The sequence below is a fragment of the Leiobunum rupestre genome, chromosome 4, assembly GCF_980474605.1.
Source record: "Leiobunum rupestre chromosome 4, qqLeiRupe1.1.hap1, whole genome shotgun sequence".
NCBI classification, from domain to species: Eukaryota; Metazoa; Arthropoda; class Arachnida; order Opiliones; family Sclerosomatidae; genus Leiobunum; species Leiobunum rupestre.
The window spans coordinates 5237762-5251370 of NC_143387.1; positions in this window are offsets into that span (position 1 = coordinate 5237762).

The following is a 13609-nucleotide window of genomic DNA, read 5'->3' on the forward strand; positions in this document are numbered from 1 at the left end:
TCAGCTCATTTCATAGATGACGATTTCGAAAATTCCAAACTCAAATCTGAACTTCTCCAGATTAAAACCAGTAATTATTTAAAGATGACCTTAGTGGATGTCAAAAATTACCAGAAACCAATTTAGAGGATGTGTCTCGAACCTAATTCAAAACAATAACTGACAAGTTATCAAAAAATAGATAAGAAAGAAATGAAGTGTGGATTTGGTATGCATATAAAAAAGCAATCTCAAGCTTTAGATAAAATGTGACGGATGTTTACTTCAACGAGGCGTGTTGGAAAATTCGAATATTCTCTTCAAATGTTCCAGAAAATAATAATTATAAAAAAATATTTGCTAACTCACAGACTCAACCAAGACTGTTTAGAAAACTTTTTTTCCAAACTATGATCTCGAGGAGGACTGGACGATCATCCGACACCTTTAAATGCCTTATACCGGGTAAGGATGATCAAATAGGGTAAAAACCCAGGTGTTGTTCAAAGAAACTCAAACACCGTTTCTCAAGGTGTGGAAGAGTATTTTGTCGCTGATGTCTTCAAAAACGCCTTTGAAGAAAAAGAGCTGACTGAGATAAGTGAAGAATGGTGTCCAGTCAATGATAGAAGCAAGTGAGAATAGTTTAAATCTTGTAAATCCATGCTCATCTCCCTGCAAAAAGAATCCTAAACTGATGTCCCCACTTGTTGACAAATATTGGCTCGTACAAGTTCTATCATGTCAATAACACCTTCTTGAGCAAATTTTGAACGTTTCTTAAATCTGTCGTTACTGAAAACCTCGTCAAATTTTCCAGCTTTGTCTTTATAGAATAGAGATGCAGTTAAGAAACTTTCCTTGGCTGGACCGCCGAATGTCAAGAGTGTTTGAATCATGCTCTTTTAAGGGTACTGTTGAGGGCATGACGTAACTGATCTGTCGACCAATGACACGTGAACTTCGCCCAAGAGACTGTGTAAAATCAAATTTTCTGGACCCACTTGATCCGCAGGTGTTGTTGTTTTAGAAACAGCAAGTTCCATCTGCTTTCACAATTTTTACTTGAACTTGTAGTAGGGGGTTTTACAGATCAATGTACGTCTCTGAGTTTCCCGCGATATTTAAGATAATGGCTTGGTTTTCATTAACGTTCAATGTTGGATTATATTCAACCCATTGACTTCCTATTATGCCAGTTTGAGTATAAGGTACGTGAAATAAATCAAGCTCCAAGCTAATGCTATTCTGCGAACTGGGGTTGGCTGGCGACATTGTTCAATGATGATGATTACGGGAATATATCAGATTCTAGCAGAGAATGTCTTTTCTTCTTCCTGGCTCGAACTGAACTGATGATGGGAGACGTTTTACGTTTCCTTTTACAACCACTTCCAGTCAGCTTAATCACTGCTTCGGCGGCTCTTTTTAAGGTTTCTTCCCCTGCTTCTTTCCCCCGAGTGTTTAACGCGTATTTAATGGACACACCACTCGAAACATCGGATGCAATTTTAGCTCCGGTAGTTAAAAATTTTCGACCAAGGAATGTAGCTCCCTTTTTGAGTAAAGCCATGGCAGACCGAAATGCTGAGGCGAAAATATTTCCAAGACCATATCCTCTTTGCACGGCTACTCCACGGTATACCGGAATTGATCCGTGTCCAATTTGATTTAAGTAATAGTTATTATAGTTGTTTACAGAAACGTGATCTAAATTACGTGGAGACATGACTCGCTATCCACAAATGATCGGAAGAAAGATTTTACATCTGATTTTATAGAGAAGTCCATGTTTTTCGGGGTCTAAAATGAAGAGTGACGTGTACTTTTCCTCGTTCGAAATGTACAGACTGACCCATTTCACTCATAATATTAATTTCAATTTTTTGAAAATTATTATTCGCAATAGGCATAAAATGAGGTCTAGAAAAATCCTTCTCAACAGTGTCTCCGTCTTTTCCTTGAATACTTATAATACGTAATAATGGAACATCTGAATCTCCAACCAATCGACTTTGTATTATATCAGAGAATATGAACAGAGAATGTAACCCAGCGTCCATAACACAGCTAAAAGGCGCTGTCATGGAAGTAACTACAGTTACATCTTTGCCTGGAATTATCGTAAATCCTAATATAATGGCGATTTCATGCGGTATGTAAACTTGATTCATTCCTTTAATTTCGACAACCACCCGACGATTAGGTTTGTTGTAATACAACTCGACCCTCGAGTTAATTTTTTGTCCGTCATCATCGAGTGACATAATCGCTAATAATTCTTCGGTAGAGTCGTAATATCCGGGAGGTATAAGTATGCTTATATCACGCATTTCATCTTCGAGACCTCTCTTCACAAAATTTTCGGGGTTCTTTTCCCGTTTCGCATTTGAGTTCTTTGCCGTCTTCTTAATTGACTGGTTGGGTAGTATTTTAGAAGTCTTGGGTAATGGTTCTTCCAAGGACATCTGAAAGGTATCGTCTACAAATGTAGTATCTTCTACAGTGTTCCAAATTCGAACTAAACATTCTTCATTAACGTTATTCCACGTTCTAGGATAACTTATTTCAGCAAGTCCAACTTCGTACGCTCCATCAAGTTTAATGGGTTCAGGTTAATACGTCCTGAACTTGGTTAAAGTGTTGTTTTTGAAATAACGTATTGACGAATCCGAGGGTAACGTTATATAGAAACTCATAGTACTACAATTTCTTGCACCCAAGAGTCAAAATCTGAACTGTTACCACGCCAACGTACTAAAAGCTTTCGTTCCGTCGAGTTCAGTTCTTTTTCTCAAAACTTTATCTATTTTAAACAAACAGTTGTCGAGGTCTTTCCCGATTTTCTGTATTTCCTCCTTGTAGAACACACCCGAAATGAGTTCAGTCTTTAGATCCTCCAGCTTATATACCGCTCCACTACTTTGAATATTTCCTCGGTATAATTGGCTTTGTAACCCTTTTCGCACGTGGTTTCATTATTTCTCATACGAACCAAGTCACCTATTTCAAATGCGAACGAGACTGGGGGTGAAAAATTGACTTTCACGTATAAGTTCTCCCATACTTGTTTCGAATTTTCATCCTTCACTTCAACGGGTTTACATTTAATAGATTTGTGGTAGCATAAGCCTATTAACCTTAAGTTTGAATCGAAAGGCAGTGTTGGTTCAAGCTAACGACTGTCGAAAGTACAGCGCTAAATCCCCCCGGTGGCGGAAAAGAAACGTAACGCGTCTCGCAATGCATGATGCCAGCTGCTTTAGTAAGAGAGAGGTGCGTAGAGAGAGAAAGGGGGAAGGAAGAAGCTTCAATTTATCTCTACCAGGTGCCGATACTATCGCCTGATTTCTTCTTTTTCGCCCGTCCAGTGGTGGTACAAAGGGCGCAATGCGCGTTTCAAACTTAGGGTTGATAGCTTATGGTGGTAGTTATTATAAGCTTCCAATAAATCTGGTAAAACGTCGATATATTTAAGCGTATCTTTCTCCGTAAAATATCGATACATACGAGACTTTAATGTTCGTTTGAATCGTTCTATAATACTAGATTTTACTTCGGAGTGCGTTGCGAAAAACTTTATTCCTCTACATTTTAATTCACCTTGAATTTATTTGCATAGAAACTCGTTAACGTGATCAGTCTGTACAATCTTCGGCAGTCGACCTGATTCTAAAATAGATTTGAATGACTTTACCATAGTAGATCCTTTCTTATCCTTGGTAGCAACAGCGAATGCGTATTTGCTAAATACATCGATACAACATAAGATATATCGGTATTAACTTTTGTGGTTTTATATCTTGCATCCCATACACTATCGTCGTGTTTCTTCGGAAATTGCGTCTCACTGGTCTGTGTAACGTGTACGTATCTTGTCGTTTTAAAAATTCTCTCGCGTCGTTTGGGCAGCCCGGTAAAGACCACGAATGCAACCGTAACTACCGGCGTCCTAATCGTTGAAGTATATTTCTTCTAGCTTATCCATTCATCGTACAGCTCATTTTCCGTTCGTGATACCTGTACGCAAACTCAAATAGTTCAAAAACGATAACAATAAATAATAACAAAAACGCAGTAATAACTTTGGGTGATTTTAAGTACGATATCGATAAAGAGGTTATAAACCCAGACGGAGTAGGATCCATGTTGAGGTGTAATTGGTAAATGAAAGAACTGAAACCTGATATATGATTATATTCTTTTTTCAAATTTATCCAACTCAATAATCCATTACCATACATAGTTTCGGGACTTGGGGGGTAAATAATCAAAATCATCGTACATCTTTTCTGGTAGATCGTTAGAAATAATAGGTACATTATCAATAAGGGGTTCAAAGGGGAATTTATTTTTTACAAGTGATTTTGGTACATTTTCCTTTGACAGCAATTTATAAAAGTTATCTAATCCAATAATTTCGTGTTAAGGTTTGGTTTTGTATCTTTTAACTGATTCGTGTAAAATGGTCATGATATTTGATCTAACTATAGGGCGTCCTTTATAAATAAGTTCACCACTGTTAGACCATTCAATTTTACTGTTTCTTTCAATCCACTTGTACAAAACAATGACCGAGGGGCTGATCACTCCGCGTAATCGGTGTACAGAGCCGTACCTTTGACTGTACTAATGGGATTACGCGTAATCTTTGAAGTCCCTGCCTTTGGCAGTGCTAATCTAAGCATAATCCGGTGTACAGACTTTCTAAGAGTGGTTAGCCCTCGGCAATGACGGGCTTAAGATGAGAATCTGGTATTGCGATAGCTATTTCGGAATACCAATCTTTCTTTCTTTTCGGTTCTTCAACGATTTTTGCCTTTTTAGTCCTTTTGTTTCGTTGTAATAAACGGTTGTACAACTCTAATTTTTCTGACGGATTAAGAATCTGATTATTTAAAACAGTTTTCGTATCCAAGTTTTCATCGAGTTTTGGTTGCGAATTGAGTCGTCGATAAACGTCTTCGGGGACTAAGATCATCTTTCTAGCCATTTTAATAGCTTTACTTATAGCCGCGCCTGCTGCACTGCTCACAATTGAAAGAAGAGGTGCTAAGAGTAACGGTAAAAACCCACCCTTCTGTATTAGAATCTTTTTACGTTTTCCGATTGTATTCGGTTTTGAAATCTTCCGCAAAATTTGACAATGTCGCTTCAATCGCTTCTTATGATCATCTGACAGTTTCACATTGCCACGCAGAACATTTATACAACATTCCACAATAGCTTTAATCGCGTCGTTATTAGCATATTTGATGGCGGCAATTTTTTGGCACGAATTACACTTAGACAGATATTTTAAAAAATCCTTATGACTATGAATTATCTTCATTTTGGGATGAAAACGGCAGTTTCTTCACCTGGTATAAGTCCGGTTGGTAGTCTGTGATCATCTGACGTGGTAGGTTTCAAATCCACCCAAAAATACCCGAAATCTCGAGCAACAGCCTGATGAAACGCGTCTATGACGAATTTAGTGTTGGTAGGGGAAATTTTTCTCGCCAAATGAAATATCGCTGGCTTGTCACGTGGTGATTTGAAAATAGTGCGCATTTAAATTTAATGTTCTAATTTCTTTCCCCGGGGTAATACAAATTTTGCATAAGCACAAAAACTGACGTGTTTTTATGGTGTGATCCACGAATAAATTAATTCGTCACGTCTTTATTGCTTATCTCGCATAGTAAATCGTCTAGAATAACAAAGTTCTTGATATTAGTTCTACGTTCAATAACCCCTCGTGAAATTCTATCTGGTGGAGGATAAATACACGTATCTTTGTATTTTATAAGTTTGGCTACAAAGATCGATTTTCCCGACTGAGTTGCACCAGCGATAAGCCCATTGAAAGGATGTTGTAAGACGAATTCCATTTTGCAGAATGACTCAATTTATTCAAATCATGGCGCATTTATATACAAATATTGTTTCGCGTTACAAACAATTCGGGCTATTAAACATTTACAAAATTCAGCGCTCAAAAAGGTTTTTAAAGTAAAATTTTTATAAATTTCAACATAATCTATATTATTTATCACGGTATCAAAGTTCATGTCAACACGCATTTCACAGTCTTCAAGACAGTTGTGTTGCGTCTGCGACGGATGTTCTATTTGACACAAATAACAACATTTACTTACACAATTCGTCAGCTGTTCAATAATGTCGTCTTTTAACAAGGTATACACTCGTCTTGCTTCATTGAGATACGTGGTTACGTCATCGTGCATATTATATCCAAAACAAAGACCATTTTTGGTTGGTAACATCTTACCGTACAGCTCGTCAAATCCTGGTCGCAATTCCCTGATGTCTAATATCTTGGTGTCCTTATACGTACACAGTTCCATACGCTTTGTCTCGGAGCCCGTGAAAAACCAAGTAAATCCCTGGACATCAGACTTTTCGAAGAAAGACAAAATTTCATCCTTTTTCCGATAAAGTTCGTGAAAATCCTTGTCATACATCTTAATTTGGGGTAATTTCAATAAATGTTTCTGACGACAAAGCAAACAAAAGTTCTGCAGCCATTCTGTTTATTAGTACTTGTTTTCTTCTGGGCTATATTAACTTTTCTCCTTATTGCAGCTGTTTTGGGCTCGAATGATTTTTCTCTCGGATATATTCCGCTAGTTATACTAATACATTGCATAATAAATAACAACACGTAAACAACCCTCTTTCTCCCAGCTTCTCACAGCCTCTCTGTTTTTCAATCACAACCTCCCAACGCCTTTACCCGGATCCCAGCCTCAGGCAGCCTCTCTGTTTTTCAATCGCAGCCTACCAGCCTTTCGCAGCCTCTTTTGGGTTTGAACCGCACTCTGTTTTTCAATCGCAGCCTCCCAGCCTCTCGCAGCCTCCCGCGGCCTCTTTTGGGCTTGAACCGCACTCTGTTTTTCAATCGCAGCCTCCACAAGCCTCACTGGGCTTGAACCGGTACATTCCTACTACTCCTATCGGTATGAGTTATTAGTAAGTTTTTAAATTTCTTAAAATTTGTTTAGGGTTATCCCTTTTCATAATTTATTTGAAATCAACAAAGAAAAGACTAATTATCCGATCACGCAATAAGTTTTAGGTAATAACATGTATAGTATTAATATTGACGGTGGTAATCTAAAGAGAGTCTCGCATGTCCAATATCTGGGTTCGTGGATTGACCAGCATTTGACCTGGACTAAACATATTGATTATATAGCGAACAAAATCTCATTTCGTATTTATCTATTGAGGAAAAATAATGAGATCTTTCAATGCGAATACTATATTTTAACCTTATTTACTCTTACTTATCTTATTGTATTTTTATTTGGGGCAATACATTGGAATATAACAGGAATAAATTAAATGTATTACAAAAAAAGCCATACGTATAGTGGCCCATACAGATCCTATTTTTATTAAACTTAATTTGTTAAGAATGGAAGATATTTATGTTTTTTAATTAATCCTTCTCATTTAGAGGTTAAACTATCTTTCATAGAATTTTAAAATTATTTAACGCTCTTGATTTATCTGAATTCCCGAATAACGTACATGTACATAGATTTAAAAAAATTGCGAGAGTTTGTTTTGTTAAAAAGCGTTAATTTTAGGTCTAATCTATAATCTAATTTTATTATGAAATAGGAGTCAACGCTGAGGCTGAAAAGTCATAAATGACAGCCTATTTTTTCGCTATTACAACTATACATCGGTGGCTCTGACCTCCAGTTTCCAGTCCTTCGACCTCTGAGGTCGGATACTCAATATTCCTGCGGAGACTGGAGGCCTGTTGACCGGAGGTACATTAGTCGCTTCGGAGGCCTGGAGACAAAAGCCCCTTAGTCGCTTCAGAGGTCGAAGGCCTGGAGACCGGAGGTCCATTAATCACTTAGGAGGCCGGAGGCCTGGAGACCGGAGGTCCATTAGTCACTTCGGAGGTTGGAGGCCGGGAGACCAGAGGTCCCTTAGTCGCGTCGGAGGCCTGGAGACCAGAGGTCTATTAGTAACTTCAGAGGTCGGAGGCCTGGAGACCGGAGGTCCCTTAGTCGCGTCAGAGGCCTGGGGACCGGAGGTCTATTAGTCGCTTCAGAGGCCGGAGGTCTGGAGACTGGATGCCCCATTAGTCGCTTCGTAGGTCAGAGGCCTGGAAACCGGAGGTCTATTAGTCGCTTCGGAGGTCGGAGGCCTGGAGACCAGAGGTCCCTTAGTCGCGTCGGAGGCCTGGAGACCGGAGGCCTGGAGACCGGAGGTCTATTAGTCGCTTCAGAGGCCGGAGGCCTGGAGACCGGATGCCCCATTAGTCATTTCGGGGGTCGGAGGCCTGGAGACCGGAGGTCCATTAGTCACTTCGGAGGTCGGAGGCCGGGAGACCGGAGGTCTATTAGTCGCTTCAGAGGCCGGAGGTCTGGAGACCGGAGGTCCATTAGTCACATCGTAGGTCGGAGGTCGGAGGTCCATTAGTCACTTCGGAGGTTTGAGGCCGGGAGACCGGATGCCCCCCTAAGTCATTTCGGAGGTTGGAGGCTGGGAGACCGAAGGTCCCTTAGTCGCTTCGGAGGTCTGGAGACCGGGAGACAGAAAGCCCATAGTCACTTCGGAGGTCGGAGGCCTGGAGACCGGAGGCCCATTAGTCGCTTCGGAGGTAGGAGGCCTGTAGACCGGAGGTCCATTAGTCACATCGTAGGTTTGAGGCCGGGAGACCGGATGCCCCCCTAAGTCATTTCGGAGGTTGGAGGCTGGGAGACCGGAGGTCCCTTAGTCGCTTCGGAGGTCTGGAGACCGGGAGACAGAAAGCCCATAGTCACTTCGGAGGTCGGAGGCCTGGAGACCGGAGGCCCATTAGTCGCTTCGGAGGTAGGAGGCCTGTAGACCGGAGATCCATTAGTCACTTCGGAGGTCGGAGGCCTGGTGACAGAAAGCCCATAGTCACTTCGGAGGTCGGAGGCTGGAGACCGGAGGTCCATTAGTCGCTTCGGAGGTAGGAGGCCTGTCGACCGGAGGTCCATTAGTCACTTTGGAGATTGAATGCCGGAGACCCTAACCGTGGCGGAAAATTGTCGTCTGCCGTCTCATTCCTCAAAATGAAGTGGCTGCGTCTAACTCATATAGAATATTTTATAATTTCATGATGCGGTAGCTTCAACATACGTCGATGTAAATAATATCAGAAATTTATAAGATATGTCTACGTGAAAAGTCACAAGTGTCCAACTCTATTAGCTTGAATGCTTGATACATATACCTGCGCAGGCTCCCGCTGGTTTTCTAAGTCACGTTTGGAACGGAACAATAAAGCGGGGCTCAATAAGTCGTCATAGTTACTTTTAAATAAATAGATAGGGAAAATATTTTTTAAAAATGGGTACATATTAAAATAATTATTTTTTCATTTTACATTACACATCCACGCCTTTTTGCAGGAAATTCGTGTAAAATGAAAAATTAATACGGTATCCAGCATACCAAGGTACATTTATGATTTTTATGTCCTAGATAAATACTTCTCTCGTAGTATTGTAAATTTCCAAATTATTTTAATCTTCCGATAATACAAATAAATGTAGGTAATGGCATGCACGATACGTGTCAAATTGCTGTCAAGGACAAATATTGGTCAATATCGACTTTAGACCCGTTGTGGGGATGAAATATTTCATAATATTGAACCGTCTTTCCTACTATTAACATCATGTTGGCTTTTGTCTCTTGCCCAGTTGTAGGAACAAGCCGCTAATGTCCCATAATTATCATAATCCATTTCGACATCTAGATAGAACTAAAATATAGATAGCATTTATAGTCGTAAGAAACACTTATCGTTATAAGATCAGTCAAGATCAGTCGGAACAGATTAAACGTTAGGTTCGAAAGTTCAAAAGATGAGCCAAATTGACGTTAAAATTAAACCATGGTTTAATATATATTATTTTTTTTAAAAAATAGAATAAGTTTTCAAATTATAAACAGGAGCTTTCTATCTAGTGGCATAAAAACTTGACTTAGGGCCCGTTCCAGAGACATTTTCAAAACTCTCGTAAGTTAAAAAGTTACGAGAGCAAATCTACGAGAACCGAACTCTCGTATCTTAAACGCGTTCCAGAGACCACTTTTCAAGAATTTGTAAACTCCCGCTCTCGTATCTTTGGCCTTTTTTTTAATAAGCTCCGCCCCCGCCATAGCCAATAGAAACGCCGGAAAATATCGGTGGGAAGCGGGTTAAGCGTTAGCTTTGACTTGTTATTTATTTCTTGTAAACAGCGGCAATTTTACACTTTCGACTTTCAGTTATTTTACTAAATATTAAACTTTATTTACATATTTTAAAATTTTGTTTTTATTTACATTTGTTTTTATATATCATTTACATTAGTTTTACGCGAAATTGTTTTAAAACTCGGGCAAGCAAAGAAGGAGTGCAAAATGCAAAGAAGTTTAACCAAGGTTGAAGGAAAGGGAAGAAATTGTGGCTGGGCTAGAATGTGTTTGGCCAAGATATCATAAGGATCAGAAAAGTCCACCACTAGCCAGAACAAGTGGGGTTTTTATTGGTATGCCAAGTGCGGGGTGTTTGCACATTACTCCTACGAGTACTCCACCGAGCGTGGATGGTAGTGCTCCCTTTCATTTGGCTTCAAAGAGACGGCAAAATATTTCTAGAAAGTAAGGGTTAAATTTAATTGAGCTTCCCATATTGATGATAACACAATGGAAAAAAAAACAAAGATTGACAAAGCAAAATATTGCCAATGAAATGGGTATATTTAGAAAAATTCAGTTAAGGTATATTACTTACTAGCAGATATAGCTCAGTTACATTTTTAAATAGACGCAAGGGTTGAAAGACTACTTCTAGATCCGCCTAGGCCAACGGTACGAGAAAATTTCAAAAGTGGTATTGTTAACCAGTGGCGCCGATCCCACGGGGCCGAAGCCCCATTGGGAAAAATCAATGGGGGCAGAGCCCCCATTGGTAAAACCACCGATGTTAAAGGCCATTTACTTTTAAGCAAGAAAGTGTTGCCAGCAGCCTCATTCCAAGTTTATTAGTGAGCTTCGGCCCCCATTGGGAAGAAAAGCGATCGGCGCCACTGTTGTTAACGTTGCTCTTTTCCTTCATTCCCTGAAAAACAGATAATTTACATATAAGTAATAATTTGGTATACGTGTTAAAGGTGATAAAAGAAGCCATAAGAAACATCATACATTACCTTTGTCCTCCGAACCTATTGCTAGTAGCAATGCCGAAACATTAGACAACGTTACCCTGTGGGTAGTAAATAATCAAGAACGATTGAATGGGCTTTAGAAAATGATTCTAAACAAAATGGTAGCTCAACATGTTCAATTTTCTCTCTCCTTTTTGAGTCATTTGGACAATACCAATAAAATTCTGGTGGCCATACACAACTCTCTTGTTCGGACTGAAAAGGAAATTTAAAATTTAATTTCAGTGATCTCGCCTTTATAAACGAATAATTAATAACCCTGAAACATAATTACATTTACCAGTAGTATGTCTACTCCTTTAAAATAAACTTAATGAATATTACTGATTACCTGTTCTCTAGCTTATAGATGTAAAACTTCCCACAACAATGAAACTTATTTCTTTATTATTGTCAGCTGACCAAAGTTTTGGTGATTTCTTTAACGGAGCTGTCCCTATCTGGTTTTTCTCTTAATATCAGTTTGGCGATAGATTTGAATTTCATCTGGATATTTTACAAAGGTGGTTATCACCTTCCTGTAATTTTTTATCCATAAAAGCAGTTTGGGCTTCAATAAACATTGTATTAAGTATATTTGGGAGTTTTTTATCATTGGGTATCAGGTCAAAAGGGAGATGTGTCCCCTTTCTCTTTAAATGATAGCTACAATTATAAATAAATACTTCTATTTGAGGAATTAAAATAATTTTATTATAAGTGGAGCATATGTAAAAAAATCAAGGTGTAATACAAAAAATTATTTGTCTGTTGAAGTATACACTGTGAACGATTCGACAAACACTCATGATACAGCACATGATTATGAGGATCTGCAATAAGATAATTTTATTAAAAAAATTGCTCCAAAAGTGACATTTTAAATATATTAAAACGAAAAGATAGTTCTTTCTTTGTTTCGTTTTATTATTAAATAAAAATAGTGGTAAAGGAATTCTTACCTGCGTAGCAGAATCTATGGAGCGCCCTTCAATTCGGGCCTCGGCCATTCCCATTTGTAGCACAATAAATGCGGTTTCATTGGTAGTGCCAAAAATCCTTTTTTTTAATCAATTCATAGTATTGGGACACTCACGATACATTATTTTCAGCGGGATGTCTGTTTCGATGTTGTTTACACCTTGATTTATCTAGTTAGCTCGAAGAAACTCCACCGCCATTTTCTAAAAAAATTATTATTTTCGCCTCCAAACGCATTTACGATAGTTCCTGAGCTCTCGTAGAAGATACTAGACTTTTTGTCTCATTAAAACGTCTCTGGAACGCGTTTTTGAAAAAGTTTCGTATTTCTACTAGACACGCCCTCTTTTTCGTAACTTTACGAAAGTTTTTCGTCTCTGGAACGGGCCCTTAGTCGGGAAAAGTTACTTTTTTTGCTCAGAACTCATATACACCTATCAACCTTTTGGAATCCTTTCAGATCAGCTTCTTGTAATGACGCTAAATCGTGGGAGAAGATTCCTCTTTCAGCTATTTTATGGGCATTTCCCTGGTGTTAACGCGCTTTAACCAAGTAAGAGGAAAACGCGAAAAATGTAACTTTATATCCCTAAAAACCAGGACCTTTATTGTTATTCCTTAAGCAACAGCTTTAACATGAGCTATTTTAAATCTAATTTTATCCAAATAATGCTGATTATTGGGATCAAAAAATCAAACGTTACAGCCTACAAATTTAACCCTCAGTAGCTTCTTCCTTGTTCGTTCAGTATTTAACTTTAAAGTTCTGTCTTTAAAATAATTATAGCATAAGAAGTTTTGAAGAAATGATGATGTCATTAGATATAAGGAATATTAGCCTAGCTGATTATTATTATTATTATTATTATTATTTGTAAATTAATTAATAATTCAGGAGACTGTGACAAACTTTAGGACGATCTGAACAGAGTTTTCGAATGGTGCTCGGATAATAACCTACCAATCGATCCAACGAAATCCGCCCTCGTTTTGGTATCTTGGAAAATCGAGATCATTAGGTACTCTTACAAAGTCACAAATGACTTAATACCCCGGAAAAAGATTATAAAAGATCTTGGCGTGACCATCAACGAAGGGCTATTTTTTCGGGAAAATATTCAGATCATTATTAACCGCTGTAGGAGATTTCGTCAAACATTTTATACTCTTAAACAAAAGCTTAGTTCGATCTAGAGCAATGTACGGTTCCCTAGGTTGGGGAGGGTGCCGCTCCTATCTACTGCAACTAACTGACAACATCCAGAAAAAAATTATTGAATATTTACACACAAACATTTTCAAATCTCATAATAAAAATTATTTGAAAATTCTTTCCGACCTTGGTATTGACACCCTAGCTGATACTCGGGAAAAGAACGAATAAATTTTCCTGTTTAAATTACTAAATAACAAGATACCAGGCGACAATATTATATCGAACCTAAATATATATGTTC